Here is a 26449-nt window from a genome sequence, read left to right as displayed (position 1 = left end):
CCACCCACCGCTCAGGGGTGGAGGCCAGGGGGGACAGTAGGTCCCCCCTTATTGTTTTTTTTAGGGCCGCCACCAACCGCTCAGGGGTGGGGGCCGGGGGGATGACAGTAGGTCCCACCGTCATTATTTTTATGTCCCCCACCCACCGCACAGGGGTGGAGGCGGAAGGGGAGGACAGTAGGTCCCCCCCTCATTATTTTTATGGCCCTCACCCAACGCTCACGAGTGGGGGCAGGGGGGAAGGACAGTAGGTCCCCCCATTGTGATTTATGGCCCCCACCCACCGCGCAGGGGTGGGGGCTGGGGGGGAGACAGTAGATCCCCCCTTATTGTTTTCTTTAGGGCCCTCACCCACCGCTCAGGGTGGGGTGGGGGCCATATTCCCCTATGTAACAATGTTTGGTATTTAGTGAATATTCCCCTGTATAACAATGTTTTGCATTTAGCTAATATTCCCCTATATAACAATGTTTTGCATTTAGTGAATATAGGGGAATATTCACTAAATGCCAAACATTGTTATATAGGGGAATATAACAATGTTTGGCATTTAGTGAATATTCCCCTATATAACAATGTTTTGCATTTAGTGAATATTCCCCTGTATAACAATGTTTGGCATTTAGTGAATATTCCCCTATATAACAATGTTTGGCATTTTGTGAATATAGGGGAATATTCACTAAATGCCAAACATTGTAATACAGGGGAATATTCACTAAATGCCAAACATGGTTATATAGGGGAATATTCACTAAATGCCAAACATTGTTATATAGGGGAATATTCACTAAATGCCAAACATTGTTATATAGGGAAATATTCACTAAATGCCAAATATTGTTATACAGGGGAATATTCACTAAATGCAAAACATTGTTATATAGGGGAATATTCACTAAATGCCAAACATTGTTATAAAGGGGAATATACCAATGTTTGGCATTTAGTGAATATTCCCCTATATACCAATGTTTTGCATTTAGAATTAAAACATTTTTTTTTTAAATAATAAATAATAATAAAAAAATAAAAATAAAATGATTGCAGCTTCCGAATGAATCTAAAATGGATGCTGTCCAGTAGGTGGGAGGGTCTGCTAGGGATGGTCTGCTGCTGATTGGCTGTAATGTGTCTGCTGACTGTGAGGTACAGGGTCAAAGTTTCCTCAATGATGACGAAGAGGGGGCGGACCGAACATCGCATGTGTTCGCCCGCAGCGGCGAACGCGAACATGCTATGTTCACCGGGAACTATTCGCCAGCGAATAGTTCGGGACATCACTACCTGCTAATGCTCCTTGTGCTGGCCAGAGGTCCACATCAGCCCGAGTTCACTGCTAAAAACACACTTCAGTTAAAGTACGGTATGGTCCAAAATCAAATCATTCAAACCGCAATTCTGGATTTGAAATAATAATGAACTTTTATTGTGGTGTTCCACAAGGTTTCATTTTCGGCCCCCTACTATTTACATTATTTATAAATGATCTGCCTAATATCTGCAAATCCTCAAATGTACACATGTACGCAGATGACACTGTAATCTACGCGAGCAAATCCAATCTACCGTGCTCCAAGACAAGTTTACAGAGGTAGAAAAGTGGATCACAAAAAACAAACACTTCCTAAACACTAACAAAACTGTCACAATGATCTTTGGAACAGTACCTAAATTACACAAATTACACAATTCCCACCTATCCATCAAAACAAATTCAAATAGCAAACTGACCGCAGTCCACTCTTTCAAATACCTGAGTTGTTGTTAGACCCCAATCTATCGTTTGGCCTCTACATAGAAAAACTTGCATCTAAACTTTATCCAAAACTAGGTGCCCTGTACAGAAACAAATCCTGCCTAAGCCCTACAGTAAAGGAAAAGATTGTACAGCAAATGCTGATGCCAATCATTGATTGTGGGGATGTAGTATATGCATCTGCACTGCAATCCCACATTAATAAACTCAATACATTGTATAACTCGTTCTGCCGATTTGTGCTACAATGTAATTACAGGACCCACCATTGTGACATGCTAAAAGAACTAAACTGGCTGTCGCTGGAATCCAGACGCACCTTTCATCTTTCCAGCCTTGTGTTTAAGAGCTTTTCTGGGAAACTCCAACTCTACCTGAGCAGAATGCTCTCCTCGGCTGTTCCCACCTCCTATATCCTCCGATCCAGTACCAGCACTTTATTTAGTCTACCTCAATACATAAAGAAAGCGTCTCAATCCTCCTTCTCCTACAGAGCACCGCAATTATGTAACGACCTCCTGCACACTTTAAAATCCTTCACAAGCCTAAAGTCCTTTAAGAGATCCCTCTCTACATACCTCAAAACAGAATGCACCTACCATGGTTGATTATATATTTCCTACCTGTTCTATGTTAAATTTTGTATATATTGTGTATTAATATTGGTTTTGTATTTTATTGTACCCTATTGTAACAACGCAATGATTTGTGGACCCAGGACATACTTGAAAACGAGAGAAATCTCAATGTATCTTTCCTGGTAAAATATTTTATGAATAAATATAAATAAATAATTCCTTGTATTAAAAATAAGTATAGGCAACTCAATGGGAATAGAACAAAAAAAAGTTAAAACAAAACTTACACATTCCATGCAAATAAATGGATTTACAAATGGTATTACAGCTCTCCATTGTCCATTGAATCTAAGGTCCCCCTACTTTACTTCCAATGAGAGCTAGTTATGTAGCCTTTTCACACAGAATTCTAAAATCATATAACCTTCATATAAACATCAAATCTTCCACCAGTTTCAAATCTCCATAAAGATCTTCAATGAAAACCATATTTGTAATAAACTAGTTTTTTATTATACACTAAATATATAATTTTAAACTGTATTCTATTATTTTTAAGAGTCCCAGAGCATGGATAGATAATAAGAGACATCGTTCTGATTAAAAAAAAAAAAACACTTACTAAATAAATTAGCAAAAATTGCCATGAGCGAAATGCCATAGCATTTCTTTTTCATGCATGGTGTCCTTCAAGCAGTTTGGATTTGTGTAGCATTTAAGCACTTTTTGAGGTTTTGTTAATATTGTTGGCTGGCAAAGGAACAGTTTTCTTTTCACAAAAAAAATCACGGAGACAGATGATGGGGCAAATGCTAGAAAGATTGTTTCTGTCACGAAACAACTTGTCACGAAACAGCAGGGATCTAAAATGATTTTCTATTATATTCAATGAAAGAACGTTTTAAACACAATTTATACAGTTTCTAACAGCAGAAAAAAATTACTGTGTGTTACATTGATTAAGGTGGGCAAGAGTAAAATAAAACAAAAAAAGCTCAAAAACAAAGAACTCCAACTTATATACATATTTTTTATCCGGACCTCTCGGGGCATTTCACAGTTTCAGCCAAAAAAAACGGAATTTTCATAAAGTCACCAAGTGTAAATAAATGAATAGCAAATTTAGTCTTTATTTAAGTCTGTATTATTTTCTTGAAGTAACTTTTTTGTTTTGCATTTGTATTTAAATTATGAGTTACACTTGTATTTAAATCCTGAACACGTTTAGACATATGAATATTATGAATATTAGAATGTTTAGTCCTTTAGGTGCCCATTGGGATAATTTACAGGTGCTGGATTGCAAAAGATCCCTCTTCTAGCTTTGTAAACACAGATGGCCATTGTGTGCACTATGTTTTACGATAATAATTTGTATGTGTTATTAACCCCTTAAGGACCGGACTGTTTTTGCGATGTTGTACATTTGCGACCAGGCATCTTTTTACACTTTTGTGGTGTTTGTGTTTAGCTGTAATTTTCCGCTCTCTCATTTACTGTTCCCATACAAATTATATATTGTTTTTTTCAGGACAAAAGGGGCTTTCTTTACATACCATTATTTATATAATCTCATGTAATTTAATTTTTTAAAAATGAAAAAAATATGATGAAAAATTGAAAAAAATACATGTTTTTTGACTTTTATGTGAAAAATCTTTTACTCATCTACAAAAGCGAATGAAAAAACTGCTAAATAGATTCAAAATGTTGTCCTGAGTTTAAAAATACCCAGTGTTTACATGCTTTTTGCTATTTTTTTGCAAGTTATAGGGCTATAAGTACAAGTAGGATATTGCGGTTTCAAAACATACATTTTTAAAATGTATCAATAGTGACATTGTAACACTATTATCTGTCATAAATCGCTGAATAACACCCCACATGTACATATTTTTTTTAAAGTAGACAACCCAGGGTATTCAATATGGGGTATGTCCAGACTTTTTAAGTAGCCAGTTAGTCGCAAACACTGGCCAAAGTTAGCGTTCATATTTGTTTGTGTGTGAAAAAAGTAAAAAACTAAATTGAACGCTAATTTTGGCCAGTGTTTGTGACTAAGTGGTTACTAAAAAAGACTGGACATACCCCATTTGTAATACCTTGGGTTGTCTTATTTTGCAAATGGTATGCCATCATGGGGGTAATTATCATTCCTGGGCTACCATACGCTCTCAAAGGCAACGTAACCAACCTGGCCATTTTCAATGTAAAAATATTTGACCCATATATTTGACCCTGTAACTTTCAAAAACGCTATAAAACCTGTACATGGGGGGTCCTGTTCTACTCAGGAGACTTTGCTGAACACAAATATTAGTGTTTCAAAACTGGAAAATGTATCACAACAATTATATCATCAGTAAAAGTGCTGTTTGTGTGTGAAAAATGCAAAAAAAAGTCACTTTCACTGACAATAGCATCGCTGTGATATGTTTTACTGTTTTGAATCACTAATATTTGTGTTCAGCGAAGTCTCCCGAGTAAAACAGTACCCCCCATGTACAGGTTTTAGGGTGTCGTAGAACATTACAGGGTAAAATACAGTGATAGCAAATTAAATTCTCTGGACTTTCGGCCTGGGTTGGCAGGCAGGTCCCTTAAATTGCAATCAATAAAATAACTTAATTATGTAAAAATATTACATAAATACACACGTAGAATTTAAATATATATGCATATTTATATATTTGAAGTCTATGTGTATATTTATATAATTATTTATGTAATTTTGTATATGGACATAGGAATAGTTTGTATACTTTTTATTTATTTATATATACATAGATATATATACAATTTCATTCTAAGTGTATTTTGATATAAATATATATATATATTAATATCAAAATACAGTTAGAATAAAATTTCGTATAGATATATAATTTTTTATAAAATTTTTATTATTATTTTTACATGTTTAATTTAATTTAAATTACTTATTATTTGTATTTTATAATAATATATATATATATATATATATATAAAAAAAAAGAAAAAAAGAAAAAAAGAAAAAAAAAAAAAAAAAAAAAAAAAAAGAAAAAAGAAAAAAAGAAAAAAAAAAAAAAAGAAAAAAAGAAAAAAAGAAAAAAAGAAAAAAATAAAAAAATATATAATTATATATATACGTGTGTAATTTAATTATAGGTGTATTTTTATATTAATATATGTACATAATAATATAAAAATACACTTAGCATGACATTATATATATGATATATAGACATATATTATATAGGTATAATATATGTCTATATATCATATATATATATACACATATATAATAATATTTTTTTTTTATTAACTATAACTTTAATTTTTTTTAATTTTTATTTTTTTATTTTTTTTACCCAGCGATCGGGTAAGTACATTTTAAATTTAGGACGGTTCAGGACCGTCGTCGGTCGGCAATGAAAAAATGCCGATGACGGTCCTGAACCGCCCTACGTCCTTAAGCGGTTAAAGGGGCACTATAGGCATCCAGACCACTTCATCTCATTGAAGTGATCTGGGTGCAGTTTCCCTTTCCCCTTAACCCTGCAATCTAAAACATTGCAGTCTCAGAGAAACTGCAATGTTTACATTGCAGGTTTAAGAATGTCTCTAGTGGATGTCTACTAGACAGCCACTAGAGGCGCTTCCTGCTGTTTCACAGAGTTTGATTCTGTGAAACAAAGTTGGACATCCTTATGCATTTCATGAGGTCATCCATTGTCTTAATATCCGCTATAGGAAAGCACTGATTCATTAATTTCCTAAGGGGAAGGCCTAATGGGCGCATTAATCAACACCCTCATAAGCACACTGTCCCGCCAACCCAAATGCCTATTTCACACTTTTAATGCTCTCCTTCGCCCTGTTGCTCCCCCTCCCCCTACCACCCTGTCTGCCTCAAACTTTGCAACTCACTTCACTGAGAAGATTTCTACAATCAGGGAAGAGATCTCTAACCTCTCTCCCTCCCCTTCCAATACATCTTCCAATACATCACCCAACCCCACTCACTCCACTGTTCTATGCTCATTCGCACCTACTACAACAGAACAGGTTTCTCCTCTGCTCCAGTCCTCCCACCCCACCACCTGTTCCCTTGATTCTATTCCCTCATATCTCATCCGCACTCTGTTTCCTTCTCTTGCTCTTCCTCTCACTGTTCAATCTCTCCCTTTCCTCCAGCACATTTCCTTCACCCTTCAAGCATGTAACTATAACATATCCCCATCCAACTACCGCCCTATATCAGTACTGCCGTTTGCCTCCAAGATCCTTGAAAGAGTTGTGTATGAGAGATTGACAGACGTCCTCGAATCCAACTCTCTGCTTGACCCGCTTCAGTCGGGATTCCGCGCTCGGCACTTGAAACAGCTGTGACCAAAGTATCCAACTATTTAATTGCTGCTAAATCTCGCGGCCATTACTCTATCCTAATTCTCCTTGATCTTTCTGCTGCCTTTGACACTATTGATCATCAACAGCTTCTTCTCATTCTTCGTAATCTCGGTCTACGAGATACTGCTCTCTCCTGGTGCTCCTCCTACCTCTCCCAGCGCTTTTTCAGTGTTTCTTTCTCTGGCTCTGCCTCTTCTCCCCAACCCCTCTCTGTTGTCATTCCCCAAGGTTCTGTCCTTGGTCCCCTACTTTTCTCAGTCTACACTGCCTCCCTTGGTAAACTCATCAGCTACTTTGGATTCCATTATCATTTATAAGCAGATGGCACACAAATCTGCCTGTCCTCTCCTGATCTCTCTCTGCCCATCTTGACTTGCGTCTCTGACTGTCTCTCTATGATTTCCAACTGGCTGCTCACTTCCTTAAACTCCACCTGTCTAAAACAGAACTTCTTTCCTCCCTCAACTGTTGCTACTCCTGTCTCCCCCTCCAAGTAAACAGTGCCACCATCACCTCTACCTCACAGGTTCACTGCCAAAGTGTTCTCTTTGATTCTGACCTCTCCTTCACCGATCATATCCAGTCGATCGCCAAATCCTGCCCCTTCCATCTCAAAAATATAGCTTGCATCCGCCCCTACTTAACACTTGACGCCGCTAAGGTGCTGGTCCATGCTGTTGTTCTTTCTTGTCTTGACTACTGCAATCCCCTTGTCAGTGGCCTAACGTGTTCCCAGACTGCACTGCTGCAATCAATAATGAATGCGGCGGCGAGGCTCATTTTCCTGTCCCCCCACACGTCCCACGCCTCCCACCTCTATCAGTCCCTACATTGGCTTCCAGTTAGATATAGGGCTCAATTTAAGATTCTGGTGCTTGCTTACAAGTCCCTACATTATGCTGCTGCTCCAACCTTCCTATCACACCGAATACACAAGTATGTCCCGTCGATGCCCCTGCGCTCTTCCGAAGACCTACGTCTATCCTCTGTCCATACTCCCACATCTGATGCTCGCCTCCAAGACTTCTCCAGGGCTGCACCTTTTCTGTGGAACTCCCTTCTCCATTAGACTTTCACCCAGTCTCCACTCCTTCAAAAAATCTTTGAAAACACATGAAAGCATATATTATTTAAATTAGCAGGTTTTCATTCACCCCCTCACCCCCACCCATGACTCCTCTCAAACATAAGTTCTCAGTGAATACTTTTCTAGCAACCTATTCATTACCCCTACTTATACCCTTTGTGTCACTATATCCCACTCTCACTAGAATGTAAGCTCATTGAGCAGGGCCCTCAACCCCTCTGTTCCTGTGCTACATTTGTCTGGTTACAATTACGTGTCTGTTAGTCCACCCATTATACAGTGCTACAGGATTTGCTGGCGCTATATAAATAATAAAATAATAATAATGTGCATCATGTACCCCTCAGCTTTGACATCAGAGGAAGTGGAGACGGAGCCACTGCCGAAGTATCTTGGTGCTCGAATAAGGTGAGTGAATTCCCTTAGAGCAACTGTGGAGCAAAGAATACACTAGATATGCTATTTTATAATAAAAATAATATCAATAGCAAACTATGCTATTTGTCCAAAAAGGTATATTTAGCTTATTACTAGTTTTCAAGTGCATGTTTAAGTCAAGCTGTTATTATAATGCATGATGTATTATAATATGATTATACAACAGAACTGTATTTACTTTATCAACCTCGGTAAGATAAAAGTTTGAATTACAAATGTTGGTGCTCTAGCCACCAAGCTATCTTGACACCCTCTCTGTATAATTGACTGCAGACCGGAAGCTATGACACACAGCTATGTCACACAGCTATGACACCCAGAGAACAAGTATCCAAATACGCTGCTGGACCACCAATCCCCCCTCCCCCCCAAAAAACAATAGTTGTGGGAATTTCGAAGTTGCCCGTCCTGCAACTCATGCCATTACATGTTTACATATAGGATATTCCCATAGAACACACCGTGTCCAGCTAGAATGCTTCCTATCTTTGCAGCTAAAATACAATAAATACAATAAATTAAATTTGGTAAAGAGAGAAATGATCGGAAACTAGATCAGTCAATATCACAGGCAGACAACCCATAATTTGAACAAATATCTACGTAATCAACACAATCAGTTTTTTTACTAAATGGTTATAACCCCTTTCCTCCAAAAAGACCTAGCATGAACCTTTTCAAGATAGTACATCTTTATCAAACCACTCAAAGTATAACACGTAACTAAAAACTGAGCCTCTACATCTTCTGATTTGTCTCGCCTGTGATAAGAAAAAAAAAAGGAAAACTCAATGAAAGCCATAAAAGGTAGATTCGAAAGCAAACATTTCAGAGAGGTGTTTTATTTCAGCTGCTTTTTTTTTTGTGGCATGGGAAATCAGTAGAAGGACAACCCATCAGCAACTGCTACTTTTATCAATCTGTCTCCATTGTTTTGTTCTTCAACCCAATTCTTTTGATGGCAATGCGTCCTCAGTTTTCCAATGACTGATTTCGATTTGCATTCTATTGTCAGTTCTTTTATATTTTATCATATCTTCACTTTTATTTTCATGCAGATCCTCACATCAGAACGCGAGGGCAAACCTCAGCCAAACAGCTGGCAGAATTTGCATGAAAATAGCTCGGCCTTTTATTGTCTGTTTGTTCTTTAGAAATTAGGTGAGTATCTGAGTACAATGTTTCAAACAAATAAAGATAAAACTTCATAGACATTAAATGGAGGGGCATTAAACTGTGTTACTTTACATATAAAAGGGAAGGGATTAGATAGTGTTGTGCCCGGCTGAACAAATTAAAAAGAATCACAATTATGTATGCTAACAAAAATCTAAATATAGTTTAAATGGTAAAAGCCCCTGGTTAAGTGATTGCTGTAATTTATTCTCATACACAGAGTAATTCTTCTCGATACTCTGATGATGCATTTCAATAATATAATTGATTTCTTTATAGATATACTAAGCTAAACCTTTGTACTACGATTTGTGTTTTTTTCCCTTGTTACTGTGCTCTTTTCAAATTCTCACTTAGATACATTTCTTCTGTATAAACCAAAATCCCTATCGAATAACTCTGTTTAGAGTCTTCCACTGGCGTTATATTGGGAAATCATTCTACTGAAGCAGTCATAAGTGGAGTAGAACAAAATAAATAAATATGTTAAGCATAACAACACACATAAAAAAAAGACAAAAAAAACTAAAGAAAGCAAATTATCAGTAATTTTAGCCAACCTTTTGTGTTGCTATACTTCAGGTATTTGGGGATTTCATTTTCTATACACAGAGCTTGACCATACTAATGCACCACCGTTTAAAACACAATTGTCTTACCTGCGTATCGCAAGTGATTCAACACATAACTGGTCCTGAGGAATCGACCTGGAACTAACTGAATAAACTTCCCATGCTAGAACATGCTGGTCAGAAGTATGTAAGGTGTTCTCTTCTAATGCTTGTTTTTCAATCTGAATTGTATATGTATTATCTTGCTCTAATACACATCTGTGTACCATGTATATGTACATCTTAAGATTTATGTGGCCTCATTTTTATTTAGATTATCTGGAGGAAACTGAATAAAGGAAGAAAAATAAACTCAAATATATAAAATTATGTAAAAGTAAAGTAACACATTATATGGGTCTACTATATGAAGGATCTATAAGTTAGTCCTATCCTAATTCGGTGTATAATATTTTTCTATTGAGTATATAATACCGTATTTATTGGCGTATAACACGCACTTTTTCTCCCTGAAAATAGGGGGCAAATGATGTGTGCGTGTTATACGCCGATATACATATTTTTCCAAACCTTTGGTTTGTACTCATTCTTTTATTCCAGTCTTGTATTACTCTCTGTTTGGGTAACAATATAGAGGATAGTGAGTATGCACCTTACTGTGCGCACTGTCTGTTGTCTGCTTGTCTGTCTGTTTGTCTATCAATGCAGTCCCCGTCCATAGCATATATATGCAGGGAAAAAAGCACTCATAGGGCTTAGACAAAGGCTGATAACATTTCAGTGTCCATTGATGATTTAAACCAAAAGAGTGGAAAATTATAAAGGAAAATAAACAAACATTAGTAATCACCACATTCGGTTACTAGATATCATCAATAAACAAGGTGTGATGTAGAGGGAACAACAAGGTGAATAAGATATACACAGATGTACAATATACCTATTCACTAAGTAATGGCAATAAATATCACAAAAAATGCCCTCATTCATAATCTCCTACACTGCAATTAACAATATTACACAATGATTTGATTAAACTCCCAAAAGAACTGTGTCAACGATTATAATCCCATGTTATTCAATAAGAAATAGATATTTTTTTTATCATGGATAAGTGTCAAAGAGCATATAATATAATAAGATTGAAGGAATAATATGTATCCCTTCCGAATGTTGAAGAAAAAAAAGAGAGATTTATTTTGGGAGGAATGCAGGTGAGGTTTTCCATAAAGATAAAAATAACAGACTTCAGTTATGTCTGCATGAGCGCCCCTTCCCTCTTCCCCCGTCCTGTGCCTTCTAAGCCACTGACACTGTGACTGGCAGCTATGTTTTCAAGATAATGCATAAGCTTTTCCTCGATGCAGACACAAACAATTATTCTTCTATTTCACACGATAAATTCTAGGAAAGAAAATTCACAAGTAAATGCTAATTGCTTCTTTTTTTTTTTTTACTTTATGAGATAGGATAATCTTTTTTTGTTCCCAAATTTTTATTTTATTGTTCTGCATTAAAGGAAGTCATCGGAATAAAAAGATCCCATATTTTAATTCATTGTATATATATATATATAAAGCATTAAAAATACAATGTAACATTTCTAGAAATGCAAAAAAGTTAAAAGAAAATGCCTTGCAAAATCCTGAAAGTATAGAACTTAAATAAGTTAACTACAGCTTCAGGCAGATGCCTTGCTTGCCAGGAAGTGGCTCCACCAATCAGGATGATTTCATTCTGGTTTATGGAGTTCAGCAGCGGTTTATGGGATAAGTAATGTCCCTCCAACCCCTACCCATTTGTAATAGTTGAGGGCTCTAATAACATATTGAAAGGAGTGTAGACATGCCATTATCCATCCATCCCCCAAAAAATTGTGACAGCTGACTCAGCAACCCCAAACACCCCAATAACAATCTGTTTATCCCCCTTACTTGTTAGGTGTTTCGCCTTACAGGCTTTTTCAAGTGACACAAAGTTTGTCATTCTAAAAAGCCTGTTAGGCGAAACGCGTTGTGATTTGAGATTGTTAAGTATTCTATTTATTTATTATTTTATTTATGTTTTGTCTGGTAATCTTCAATTAAATTTGGGTTTACCATTGAAATAAATTTTATTTCGTCCTGCTTTTATTTCAATACTCTTGCTATCCAGAAGATATCTGGTGACACTACTGCACTTTTCAACTTGTCCTTATAATTACCCAGGTGGGGATTTTACAATCCACGCTATTTCCATTGAGTATGTATCTGCTCTTATTAATGTAAGTACATTTTATCTTAATTTGCAAAAAGTGATTATTACCACAAACAGAGAACACTATATGTTCACTATACTGGGGAATACGGAAGATAATACAATTTCAGCTTTATCCGTGAGCGGGGATTATACCACTTCAAGCCTTTACTAAGAGCTGATTTGGAAGCTCTTCATTTGTGAGTGTATTTTATTTTCTCTTATACCCAAAGATTGGATGTTTTAGTGTATAACACGATTGGATTCCTCTTTATTTTTTAAATATTCTATGTGAGATATCCAAAATCAAAAAAGGTCATATTCATATAATGTACCAAATAATGATTGATCATCCACCACATATCCTGTGACAAGGATTATATTGTCAGACACTGATACATGAGTACTAGTAGATAGGTCCACTTTTGTGAGTGTATTTTCAATCATTTTTAACTTCCATCCTTATGTTATACAATATCACACTATTTTGCTCTTTTTATTGCTTATTTTCTTTTCATATAATTGAATATATCCAAGCTGGTGAAACATACTCTGTTACCTGCTGAATTTATCAAGACTTTGTGCTCTATACCAAGTATTACTTTTGGGACTATTTATTTATATTATCTGGAATACTGTTGAACTATACGTATATTGTTATTTGTAGCAATCTGTTTTTTCCTTTTTTCAATAAATGTGATTGGCTCGAATTTATCAAGGCCTTGTTTTTCTATTACAAATTCAACAGCTTCAATCATATGCTATTGTGCAGTATTTTATTTTATTTATTTATTTTTTTACAAATTTTAAATTCATTTTCTATTCATAAAAGATCAGAAGGATAGGTCAATCGCAAAGTGGGGTGCGTTGTTAAGAAGGGATTTGTAATGACTTGTTAGGCCATTGGGTGGGTCTCGGATGCTGAAAAATCACATATTTGTCTGACAGAAACTATTAGATATAAAGTGCAGATGATTATGGAGTGTCTATGAGACTTGGTGACCAAGGAAAAAAATGCAAGGGCTACACCTGACCATCAGGTTCATATTTATAAAGTAGTCTTAAATTTAAAAAAATTACAAAGAGACAGCCGAGAACTGGTCGTTTCTCAAGGTCGTTTGCATTGTAAACAAACCATAGTCTTGTGATAGTTATGTGGATATTATCTTCTTATGTAGGGACATTTATTGTAAAATGTATGATGGGCTTTATATTATTCATAGAACAGTCTGTATTATGCATGTAGATGTATCATGAACCATGGTGGGTTATTCTGTATCATGTATAAGGTTACTCTGTGTTATAGATGAGATAAAAGAAAGCTTGCAACATCTACTGCATAATTTAGTTTTCCTTGCATTTTCAATCGTCATGACCCTAACATATTCTGTGTATTGTTCCATCTTTTCCTTACTTAAATATATTTTCCAGGATTGTAGACATGAATTCAATACAATATGCATCTTCATTCTGCCATGAGCTAACATTGCTTGCTTATGATGGATTTTGAGTTCCACACTTTGCTACGGATGTCCAAAGGGTAGAACCTCAGATGTTTAAAACTATGTCTTCCATGATATTTTGATATTCTAAAGGCAAATATAACATAATGAAAGCTATAGTTTGGGAACATGTGCTCTTTACCAGTGAATCCCAAACCAGTCCTCATGGCCCACCAACAGTCCAGGATTTTTGTATTTTCCTTTTTTATTCCAATGGAGATACTGACAAATCCTGGACTGTTGGTGGACCATGATGACTGCTTTGGGAACCACTGCTCTTTGCCATTGGCTTTGGATAACTAAAGCTTTAGGAAGACAATACACATCATTGTCTTTTCCTAAGTTTCAACCTAAAAAAAAAAGACTGCTAAATCCATAATGCAACATTTTGTTGCACAAAAAGTAGCCTTTGCTGTGAAAAAGGAATTGGATGTAATCCAAAGATCTGCAACTTGAGAAAGAATCATAGTTGCAATTGAGTACAATGAATATGAAGTAGTGAAAGCTTTCAAAATGTATTGAAAGTCCATTTCTACATGTCCACAAAAATGCACAGAGTCTCTATTAGTTCCGCGGAAGCCAGACATATGGTGACCTGGAAAAAACGGATGTTGGTAACTTTGTAATTCTGCTACCCCAAATTTTGGAGGTATCAGCAATTTGCTTCAAAAATAAAAATACTTTAACAGAAGGGTCTAATTATTTTACACATTCTATTTGAATAAGGTGGCTGTCACACAGGCATCATACTGTCATATAAACTTAAATAAATAAATGAATAAATACATAACATACTATGGAATTTACTAACATCTAACACTCCACAAATGTTGCCTATAGTTTGCATATGTAATACATTCACTTATAAGCTACACTATAAGCACCCAGGCCATTTTATCTCAGTGAAGTGCTCTGTGTGGTTCCCTTCATATTTTGCAACTGCAAAGTAAAACTGCTGTATTAGGGATACATTGTGGGGCTAAATGCACCTCTAATGGCTGTTACACTGACATTAAGTCAAATTAAGTTCACACTGCTTCTCTGTGAGGAGTTTTTGATTGGACAAAATTACCACCAAGTCTGACGACCTCAGTGGATACGGACCAGGCTACAGAGAAGAGGATGTCTTGGCCTTGGATTTTCAGAACGTAACACATTCATCTACTTGATCTCTTACCCTAAAAAGGTTGGGGGGGGGGGCTGGAATCCAAAAGACCCCCCTAACAATTTGGGGCAATATTTTTTTATGGAACACTATATAGTGTTTATTTGTCTGGAAACAAAAAAAATCTAGTGAATTACTAAAATGGGCTAAAAGAAAATCATACCAGCTAAGTAATTTTACTTTAGGTCTCAAGTAAGCCATGCTATCTGTTCAATATGAATTATGGACAGGGCACTAAAAAGGTACAATTCAATCAGATGTAAGAAAAACACAAGAACATAAGAAAATCGCTTAAGATATTAAATCAATTTAAAACTTTGCATAAATCTATATGATAGATCAACGATCGATCTAAAGCACTTAGACGTAATCCATTTCTTTTCTTGCAGAATCTAACGTAAAAAGGCTGTTTTTTTTTTTAACAATGACTTATTATAAATATTATATCTAATTTTTGATGCTGCAAAAAATATCTAAAATGCTCTTAAATAGCCAAAAGCCTATTGGTCAGGATGATATACGAACAATAAATATCTCGTCACGGTTGATATTATATACTATACTCATAGAATGGCTTGCCATTTTGAATTTTTCAAATTTGTGTTTGCTATTTTTCACATTTTGTACATTACCTGAAGGGCACTAAGGGCTTAATTACTTTAACGAACCACTACACACCAAGAATACATTAATAGCTAAAGCTTAATAGTGAAATGTACCTACAGTTTAACAGTCACAGTTCTATGTCCAAAAAAAAACAAATTGATCCCGTAATTTCAAGAGTTGAAAGAAAGAGTAGATACTCAAATCCCATGAAAATAGGTCTTACACAAAATAAACATAAGAACGTCCAACAGAAACAGGATAAGGAAATCTTCCTCACTTCCAATGTTTTATTGGTGTCTTGAATCGTTAGTCAACCTAGATTACATTTTGGATAAAAAAAAATATAAACTATGTATTCTTCTTGACAACAGAAACCTTTTTCTTGCCTTGTCATCAATGTGTTCTGTCCTCGCCCAATGAATTGAGACAGACACGTTTACTGATATTTTCCAAAATGATTGATTGTTGGTCAAATTTCTTTAGCAAATATAAATCTGATTTTTTTGCAAATGATCAACAACAGACATCAGTGGTCAGCAAGTACAAAGTAAGTGTATGGGTGAATGATTGAACACCCATCATTATTCAGTAGTACCCTTTTCTCTATGTTACTAGCCCACAGATGAATATCTTTTGCAGTGTAACCCTACAGCCGGTGACTAGAATGGTGGTCTTTTGGTGAATGGACTTCATTTCCTGCTTGAATATTGCTATTTTCTCTACATTAAGGATGTAAATGAATGTTATACCTTCTGGATGTAGGTTTATTAGTATAAAGTACACTTTTTGTCAATCTTTGTTTTATTGCGGCATATGAGATGGGATACAGAAGAGAGAAAAGGATAATGTACGGTTTGTTCACAGGATGGGGTTAATACATCGTTAGCATTAGGTGGATACATTTCCTTGTTTAGTAATGCCACGTTTTTTGTTTGTTAAGTTGATTAACGAAAACTTATACAAAGCATTTTGAAGGTAAGCAAACAACGGTTATGTTAAGTTACTATCATAATACTGCAGCCACGTTTGGAGCCCTGCAGTCCATGTAGATACAGTGCAAATACAGTCATGCTATTCACCTGGACATTAGTTAATACGTTGGAATCGTCTGAGTGCAGCAGGTTTAGAAACTGGTCAGATAGCTATTCAGTGCGAAGCAACCTGCTGATACACTATGTAGGTAGTAAACATGCGATTTCAAGGTAACTAACAAAATATGCGTAAACGTAGCTGTGCAGAATAGCCATATCTGCGGCTTATGAGCCCTCATTATGTATCATTTCAAAGGTAGCGATGCCTTATTTTTAAGTTGACACTGTAGCATGGAAATTCAGGCTATGGATTCTAAGATCCAGTATGCAACATGCTAAATTAACAGTGCATGAACTCATCTTAACCAACAGTATAATACCGGGTAAGTTAAACCATGAGTCAACTGGTGTGCCTTTGCCAATCCTTAGGGTAGTTTATAACAAGCTATTGCGTTATGATTATTTAACTGCTGCATATTGATAAAAATCACAGTCACAAGCAAGAGTGGGTTGAGACATTGCATTACAATAAAAGTAGCACAGGTGTGTGGTATAGTGTGGAAGCATGCTGCGACACTATAGTTGTTTGTGAGGATGGAGCTGTACTATCCGAGTCTGCTGTGATGGACGTTCTCGGGTTCAGGCTGGTGTGTCGATATATGTGTGCGGTGGTAAGCTGTTGTGACCGCCATGCAGGTGGCGAGGGTAGTGTTGGTCTTATGAGTGGTGCCTGCGTACAGCCAGCTGTGCCGGGTGAGTGTACACCTTTGGCAGGGATGAAGTATGTGTTGCTTATGGCTGGGCCTGCTAGTACATTTTGCCCACAGTGAGAGTGAGCTCATAATAAACAGTGAGTAACAAAAAGGTCAACATAGTTAGAGTAGGATAAAGTACACTTTTGTGTAGCATTACATGCTTTCTCAAATTAATTCAAAATATAGGAATAGATAATCTGTATATACCTGTAGCTGTAACTTTTCTCGATTGAAATCTTTGTGCCCGGTTAGTATGTTAAGCATTATTAATGTATGTTTATAAGAAAATGTACTTTCAACTAGTAGAATGTTAAATTTTAATGAAGTTACAATGAGAATTCCTTTTTACAGAATATCGAGCTTCTCAATGTAAGTCTACGAAGAGAATACACACTACTCTGGAAGTAGATTTTTCTTCTCATTTAGGTAAATACTAGGAGTGTAGTGTCACTATACTACTGATTAACATTTTCAATGCAAGTCTACTATGATTCAAGTGCACTGTCTTGAAGTTTTCACAACAATAAAGGTAATTTATGTTTTTTCTTTACAAAACATGACATTTTGTAGAGGTTGACAAAAAGCTTCAACATAACTGATTTATGAGAAAAGTGAATCCCATTGGATCATGTTTAGACAATAATAACCCCAGGCTTCATTGCATGAAAGTGGTAACATTTTATTTTTTAATTTCAAATATCATCTATTTTCATTGCATGCAATTAACTCTTGTCAAATGTCACTGAATGTAAATTTGACTTTTGTTTATTGACAGCACTGGGCAGCCTTAGCTGACATCTTTCCTATGTTCAACAATGTTCAGCAACATTCAACAAGAAAATAAAAACACATTCAGCAAAAATGTTAATGAACATTCATTTTGAACATTTCTCATCTATTTCTGCTCGTGAAAAAAAAATCACATATCTGTAGCTAACTCTGACCTGACCAGTTCATGCTAATGTTGTTGTCATCTCCTGGAATTTGGAGTATTACTTATTGACATATGATTATTTAAGGTTCTCAGACTATCTGTTACTAGTTAGTATCTTTTAATAGTAGCAGAACATTGTGGGGAAGCTCCGAAGGCCTCCAAAGTAACACAATTAAAACCCAAAAATAATAACATTTACTCTTCATTGGTTAAAACCATAATTCAGTCTCCATCATGGGCAGGCTTTTTTTTTTTTTTTTTTTAAATAACCACGTGACTTTGTTGCTAAATGTGCTATGAACAAACCTTAACCCCTTAAGGACCAAACTTCTGGAATAAAAGGGAATCATGACGTGTCACACACGTCATGTGTCCTTAAGGGGTTAAACTTGGAAAGCAATATCAATACAAGGCCGTATGTCTCATCATCGACCTTAGTCTTACAGAACAACTCAATACGAATCTAGAAAAGAAGTGTACTAAAGAATTGAATCAATTTCTAATTTACATATTCAATAAGAAATCTAGTATTCATTTATTTATGCAATTTCACGTAAAAGATCACGTTGAAAGTTATTCCATATTTTTGATGACTACTATTCTTCATTTATTTAGAATTTGCTTTAAATCATCATAAGTTAATATGCTAATATAACTACGTTGTATGCAAATATTATATGATGTGCCATGTAGAGGGGTGTTTCTCAAGTTGCGTTTTGGTGTTAAAAGGATATTAGCTGCTAATTGTACAACACGGTGAAGGTATAAATTAAATAAAAACAACACATTTGTATACAACCACAACGTAAAAACCTTAAAGATTTCAATGTTATCTATTCCTCCAGTGCTGCTTAGCTTGAAAGTTAAATGTCAAATTCACATCAAAGGAAGTGCTATATGAAAATGAAAACGATAGAGTGCTAAAACAGAAGGACCAAATAGCATGTTAATATTAAAACAAATGTTTATTGATGCAAATAAAAAGGCATGCTAGAAGTAAAAAGGTGAAAGGTCCAAGAGGCATCATAAACAATAATTCTACTGGTAGGTGGTAGATCCGATAATATAAATCCACAGCTATGGTTGGCTGAGAAAATCAAACTCTAGGAAGAGACCGTCAGGATGGCAGTTACAGGAGACAGGAGACACCTTTAAATGGTTTGAGAATCATATCAGGGTTCTGTGTCATAATGGTGACACCTCTCGTATCATTTGGTAAAATTATGTCAATGTCCTTGGAACCTGGAATGTCTGTGATGACGGGGTTTTACGCAGTTCCATCTGTTGAATGCAGGCTGCATTGTATGTTCATGCGCACTGCCTGGGTAGTATTTCAGTGCTATCCATCGAATATACAAATTTAGAGTGTCATTGCTATTCCATATAGATGGTTCTTGGTTTAGACTGTATGCTTTGGTGTTTGTCCCCTTTTATAGAGTGATATATTATTGTGTTATGTTGTTGACTAACTGTTCCCACACAAGCTTGTGCTTTGGGTATTATGTACCTTGCTGTGGGTTAAACGCAGAGTTCTTAAAGGCTTAACCTTGCATGAAATAAATCAGCCTCTTAGTAGCAAATACGTTGGCCTATAAACTGCATAAACTTATTGTTCAAAAACTTTTAGGCAGAGGGGACAATAACAAAAACTTTCTTCCATTAAACTGTTCCAGTGAGTAGAAGGACATATTTTCGGTAAAGTCCTGGCAAGTCAGCCCATGCAGTTCCTGCTTGTAATTTGAAGGTCTTCCTGTCTTGCTGGACGCTCTTTTGATGCAACTTAAAAATGGTCCAGCAGTAACACCATAACTAAAGATGATTATCATCTTCCAATATTCAATATCCTAGTACGTAAAGGTTATCCGTATATTGCACAAAAATATATTATCACTATAAAACAATGCCAGTGAAATTTTTTATCAGAAAGAAACCGGCATGACAGTGGTATTAGAATTTCTTTTCTTACTGTGCAATTTAATTTTAAATTAAATCTCATGGTGTGAAGCAGACCTATATTGAACCATGTATGCAGTCACTAAATTGCTTTTGTAATATTGTTTATTATTAAAAAAAATGCTTGATTCGTGTAAAAAAAAATGTTTTTATTATTATTATTATTATTATTATTATTAACTCTGACACTTGATCTTTAATACTGCTGCAACATGTCTATTTTGCAATATATGGCTCCTAAATTATGAGAAATAATCGGACATTGTGTATTTTAATGCTGCTTCCTAATGTTTACATGGAACATTGTAAGGGTGCAATTAAAATAATTAATGAGATTGAAGAAATCTTTAGGATGTAACAAAGATTTCTGCGAAATGTTAATTTCTGTCAAATAAGGGAATTTGTGCGCAGATGCCTCTTGACAGAGTCTGTAATTTCGGAGTGCTTTGCATGCCAAATAACTTGTTTACCCCTTCAACATTTGCCAAGTTTACTGTCAATTTACAAATAATTTCCATTTTGCTATTTATTCCAGTGCTTTTTGATGGATATGTCTTGCAGACTTATCTCTTTGCATGTAGACAAACTAATTAATATTTTCCCTTCAGGCAAATATTTTTCTTAGATCTAAATGTGGGTTAGATTCATCTTTGCTTTCATATGCTTTGTTCTGTCAATCATTCCTCTGTAATTTTCCATTTTACGAAGAATACTCGTGTGCATGTCAGTTTTCTTGTTTTACATTACACCAACATATAGATTTGCATTAAATACTGAGCAGCTACATTCCAATAAAAGAACTTGAAGATACAAACACTCATGAGACTATAAGCTTGGCACTCCGCAGTCTCCTTTGCTGGTTTTCTGTAAAATATTATTGACATTCAGTTGGAGGGGAGCATATCAAGACTGGTTTTACGATGCAGTGCTATCTCTTAGGGTCGAATGTGTTTAACGGAATGCTGTCACCGTCACGTGTTTGAACTAGTGAAATGGACTGGCCTTGTTTCATTGGCAGAGTTGGGGGAAAATATACATTTCAACATCACAGAAACATTTCATCAATTTCAAAATTCCCACAAGCAGAGAAAAAAAAGAGGAAAAATGTAATAAGAAGTAGATGAAAATTTTCTGTATACATTTTTTGCTCATCACTAGTGATTGCATACGTTTATAATATTCTTAATTAAAAACACAGTGATTTGTCAGGTTGGTGACCAACTTGAAAATGTAAGGGGAAATTACCTCCTTTTTCTTCTAAAAATATGCTGACATCTTCCAATTTCTCGTCCAATCCCATGATTCTCATAGAGAAGCATTATGAGAAGCACATGCATGGCAAACAACCGCTCCAATCAAATGTTTTTCATAGAAGATCTAATGCTTCTCTGTGAGAGGCATCAGGGGATGTTTGACTTTCTCAATGCATGAAAATGTTTAACATTAAAGGGACACTCCAGGCACCCAGACCACTTCTACCCATTGGAGTGGTCTGGGTGCCAACTCCCACTACCCTTCACCCTGCGACTGTAAATATTGCAGTTTTCATAAACTGCAATAATTACATTGCACTTTTAACTCCTCCTCTAGAGGCTGTCTACTAGAAGGCACTTCCTGGTCTATAGCACAGATTTTCTGTGCTATAGCGTCGCTGGACGTCCTCACGCTATGTGAGGACCTCCAGCATCGCTAAAATCCCCATAGGAAAACATTGAAAGCATTTTAAATGCTTTCCTATGGGGAGGTCTAATGCGCGTGCTCGGCATTGCCGTGCATGTGCATTAGGTCTCATCCGCCGGCGGCCGCGCTTGCACAATCGGTCTCCCCCGCCGGCTGACGTCGGCAGGGGAGGAGCGTGGGCGGACCACTGGTTAGTTAGTATAATACAATGATAATGGAATATATTTTGTTCTAAGACCATGAAAATGCATTAATCAATTATCAACTTACACACAGATTAATTGTTATTATTATTATTATTAATAATAATTAATGAAGTATCATTCTCAAAAAGAAACTCAATAGAAAGTGTCATAACCAAAATCACTTTTTTGGTGTGTGGTTTTTATTTTTATTATAGTAAATCATATGTTTGTTAACTGCTCTTTTATTGGGAAACACAGAAAAACTACCAAACATAGAGAAAATACTTTTTCAACAGTAACTTTGTTAGAAAATTATTGAATTAATGTTTGAATTATTATTATCTTTTTTTTTTACCGAAAAGCAAATATTGTAAGAGCAGTAAAGATGCAAAAGTTCCATGAGGAAAAAAAACTGGGGTTATCATCGATCCCCAATAATAATTGTTATTATCATCATCTAAACAATAATATTTTTTAATGCCAGTTTTATCTATACTTGGGTACCACAATTAATGTTTTTAAGTGGAAAAACAGAAATGTTGTTTTTGTTGAACCATCGCAGTTACTTGTTATAGTAGCCGGTATCTGGAAATCAGACACAGGGAGGTGCACAGCTGTGCAATTAAACAATTGCCATTGGGTCTGAATACCACAACAGAGCTCTGCACAGTGAGGAGCAGCACGTGAGCTGATATGCAAAGGGCCATTGTAGATGAAACAGAAATGATCACTGCTTGAACTTGGCCAGTGAACATCATCTGTGGACAGTGGTATCCTCAGCTAAAAGGTCAGGGCAAGCAGAGATATTTCACGATCAGCAGTCAAGCCAAAAAGTCAAGAAACCAGGAGAACTGTAACAGGTAAGATTGTGAGGAAAGGAACTTGCGCAATGAGTAGGACATTGGATTTAGTAGAACGAGAACGAGATGTGTAACTCGAGAATGTGCAGGAATATCATACAAACTTTGCAGAGCTGTGTCATTAGCTGTAGTGGGTTGGAGCATCTTTTGAGAGACCATAAGAGAGACATATCAAAGTGTTCTGTTCTGAGAAGTTTTTTAAAGTAATACAAAATAATTAAGGCAGTCACCAGTAGAACCAGTCGGTACATTCCATGGGTGGCTCCTCCCCTTTTAAATTCTTGTACCAAAACACCTGTATAAATTCTGTCTATAAGTCTGAGTTTGATTCACTAAATGCACATGAGAACGGTGCAAAAGATGTATACATGTAAAAGTTACTTGTTTTTACAGGGGATAATGAGTATAGCACTAAGGCAGCTTATATTTAATCTTAAATCTAAATGTATCCATTTGCTAACCTTCACAATGGAAATTATTTTTCAAGTATATTATAAAGGGATTCCATTATTTTCTGTACATATCTAGCTGAATGCTCGATAAAAAAAAAGAATGTATTCCCATCATATCTGGGTTCAGTCCTAAATGCAGTATACATAGAAATTCCATATGCATTTTTGGTAATCTCTACTGAAGCAAAGCATTATGGGGCATATTTATACAGATACTGGAAGAGGTGGTGGTTCTCTCCTTACATCCTATAGCATCCCAAACGCCACCATACAGAGCCAGCTAGGCTATTAAAGGGACACCAGAACATCTACAGCTTCCCATAGGATAGCATTGGATTGGCTGAGATTGTCAATTCTGATGATCTCAGCCAAGGAGGCGGATCGATGGCAGAGCAAGCGCCATCAGTCCAGCGCGGGGTGGAATAAAGGTGAGTGTTTTTTCCTATTTAAGGGGGGCAAGGGGCGGCTGGCTTACTAGATAGTATTTTTAGCACTGTAGGATCACTATAGGATATAATGTTAGTTTTAGCTGTGCATATTGCTCTAAAAATGGAGTTAGCACTAAAGTTATAGTTATCTAACATCCCCAGGACTTACTTGGAAACCAGAGTAATCTGAATGTACCTTTCCTGGTTAAATACTTTGTTATTATTATTATTATTATTATCTAGGCTGAAAAATATACTTTAGTCTTTCAAGTTCAAACTTTCACATGTGTCCATAGAAATAGGATTATAAACTATAGAACACTGATAGACACCTTCAAGTTTCAGATAGAATTTTTCATTTTTCACGTAATATGCACTACCAAAATCATACGGTTAGGGCAAAAAATGGGTTAAAACTGTTTTTTTGTTGTTGTTTTTAAATTATTCATGCAATTTTTATTCATGGTTCCCTCGCTCTCCCAAACTCATGCGTCATTCTGTATCTGAATATTTAGCCAGCTGCAAAAAACTAATGCAAATCATGGGTCATTATTATGTAGAGCAAGGGATTCAATCAATCAGAATATTCAGGATTTAAAGGGGAAAAGCATTATTTTCCCAGCCGAAATGCACTTTTTAGTTCTTTACAATAAACCTGTATCATTTCTTGACTTACAGTAGAAATAGTCTAACCTTTTATAAAATTTTCCATAAAAAGTATATTACGGTTTAAAAAAAAAATAAAAATCACTATATGAGCAGTCCGATTTAATTGAAGCCACATTGTAGTGAACAGATTGCCGAATTGCTAAATTTTATGCTAAAATAACCAAGTTAAATAATTTTCCCAAAGCAGCACGTATTGCTTACATTTTTCAACTAGAATTCACTTTTCGACTTACAGTTCAGTATTTAGTGAATTAAGCCCAAAGTTGCGAAGGCACTGCTGAAATTTTATTTGATTCTGTACTAGTAAACAATGAGATGCCAAACTACATGTGCCTTTAATTGTGTGAATAAACAAGATTTCTTTGTTCAATTAGGGTCATTTCGTTATAGAATATTGACAAAGGAATTGCAACTGTGAAACCAAATTAAAACGATTTGGAAAAATGAGCCCAACTCAGCTTTCTTTCCAGTTCGATATTTTTACCTACACTTTGATTTTTTTTTTTATTCACTACTGTTTTGAAGTTGATGGCTAACACTGTTGATATGGGTTTGGGAGGGAGATGAAAAGAGAGGTCATACCACTAGATGATCTCTACTAATAAGGTGAAATGCGTTGGATCTCACATAATATTACCTGTTAATTTGTGTTTTCTTTCTCAATGACGTTTATATTTTGATTGGCTTGTTTATAATTGACAAAAGGTTATGGAACCCATCCAGCTGGTTGTATTATTAGATTTATGGTTAACACAAAAATACACATGAGAAGCAAAGACTAACTGCAGTTTTTCCCTGATATATCAATATATCAGCATTAATCAATATTAATGTCTCTTCCACGCTATCAGTATCCAAACCAATCATCACAAATTAGTCACTCGTTTGCTTTTGTTTCTAAATATTAGGTGATAGGAAATTCAAATTACAAATGGTAAACATAAAAGGAACAGGAGGCCAATTTCATTCCAAAAAAAGATTTTCTTATTACCGACCTTTCACTCATATATTTACTGTTGTAACGACCTTCTTGCTCCAGGTGCCCAAGTTGCTTCTCTCAATGGGCCGCGTAAATACACACACCTACCATTCAGTGCTGGCAAAACGCTTCTCCTCCTGGCTCGTGTGGGTTGAATGTGTTAAGGCTGCCTCTTCCTTATGTTGTTTTGGATTTTGCCCAGTGATTTTGGCGCGTACTTTTATAATTCAAATCACATGATGTCACGCCCACCCTTGAAGTGACCACACCATCTAGGCGACCACATATTATATACATTTTGGACTAAAGGATCAAACGTTCTGGACCAATTAGAAAGAATGTTAGTCTATGTAAAGTTTATTTTGATCCTTGTTCATTGACCTATCGTGGTTTCTGCCTTGATACATGTTACTGCTTGTAGTAAGTCTCTCTTGATATATTTTGATATTGACCTTGGCTTGTAATTGACTTTGTGCATTTCTGGTATTAAGACCTGACTTGCTTCTGACTTTATTTCTGGTATCCTGACCCGTCTTATTATTTTGTTTATCTGTACTTCTACTATCCTGACCATTTCTAACTTTGTCTTTATCTTTATTAACATTAAGTTCAGCAACTCTAAGGCCTGGTAATATGTCTATCTAGTAGCTCTGCTTCTGGGATTTGCCATTACTGTATGCTGGGGTAAGTGTCATGTCCTGCTCTGCAGATATTTCTGGTCATGGCTTCTGATATCCAGTACTCCTTTTACAATTCTTGTTTAGTTTTTTTTAGTTTTTTCTGGTTTTCTATTCAATGTCTGGTTTTCTTTATGCTGGGTTTTCTGGGTTCATCCCTTTATTCCATTCCTGGAATTCCCAGTCTCCTGGCCTCCTTTAAATGTTTGTTTTTTTGTTGCCACACCCATTCCTTTGCCATTTAATCCATTTAGTTTCAGTCTGTTCCTGCAGGCACTAGTTTCATTTCCTCTGCTCCTTTCCTTGCAGGTAAGTACTCTGTGTCTTTTATTGTTGTTT

Source organism: Pelobates fuscus, chromosome 9, assembly GCF_036172605.1.
Source record: "Pelobates fuscus isolate aPelFus1 chromosome 9, aPelFus1.pri, whole genome shotgun sequence".
NCBI lineage: Eukaryota > Metazoa > Chordata > Amphibia > Anura > Pelobatidae > Pelobates > Pelobates fuscus.
This window is presented reverse-complemented; position numbering follows the sequence as displayed.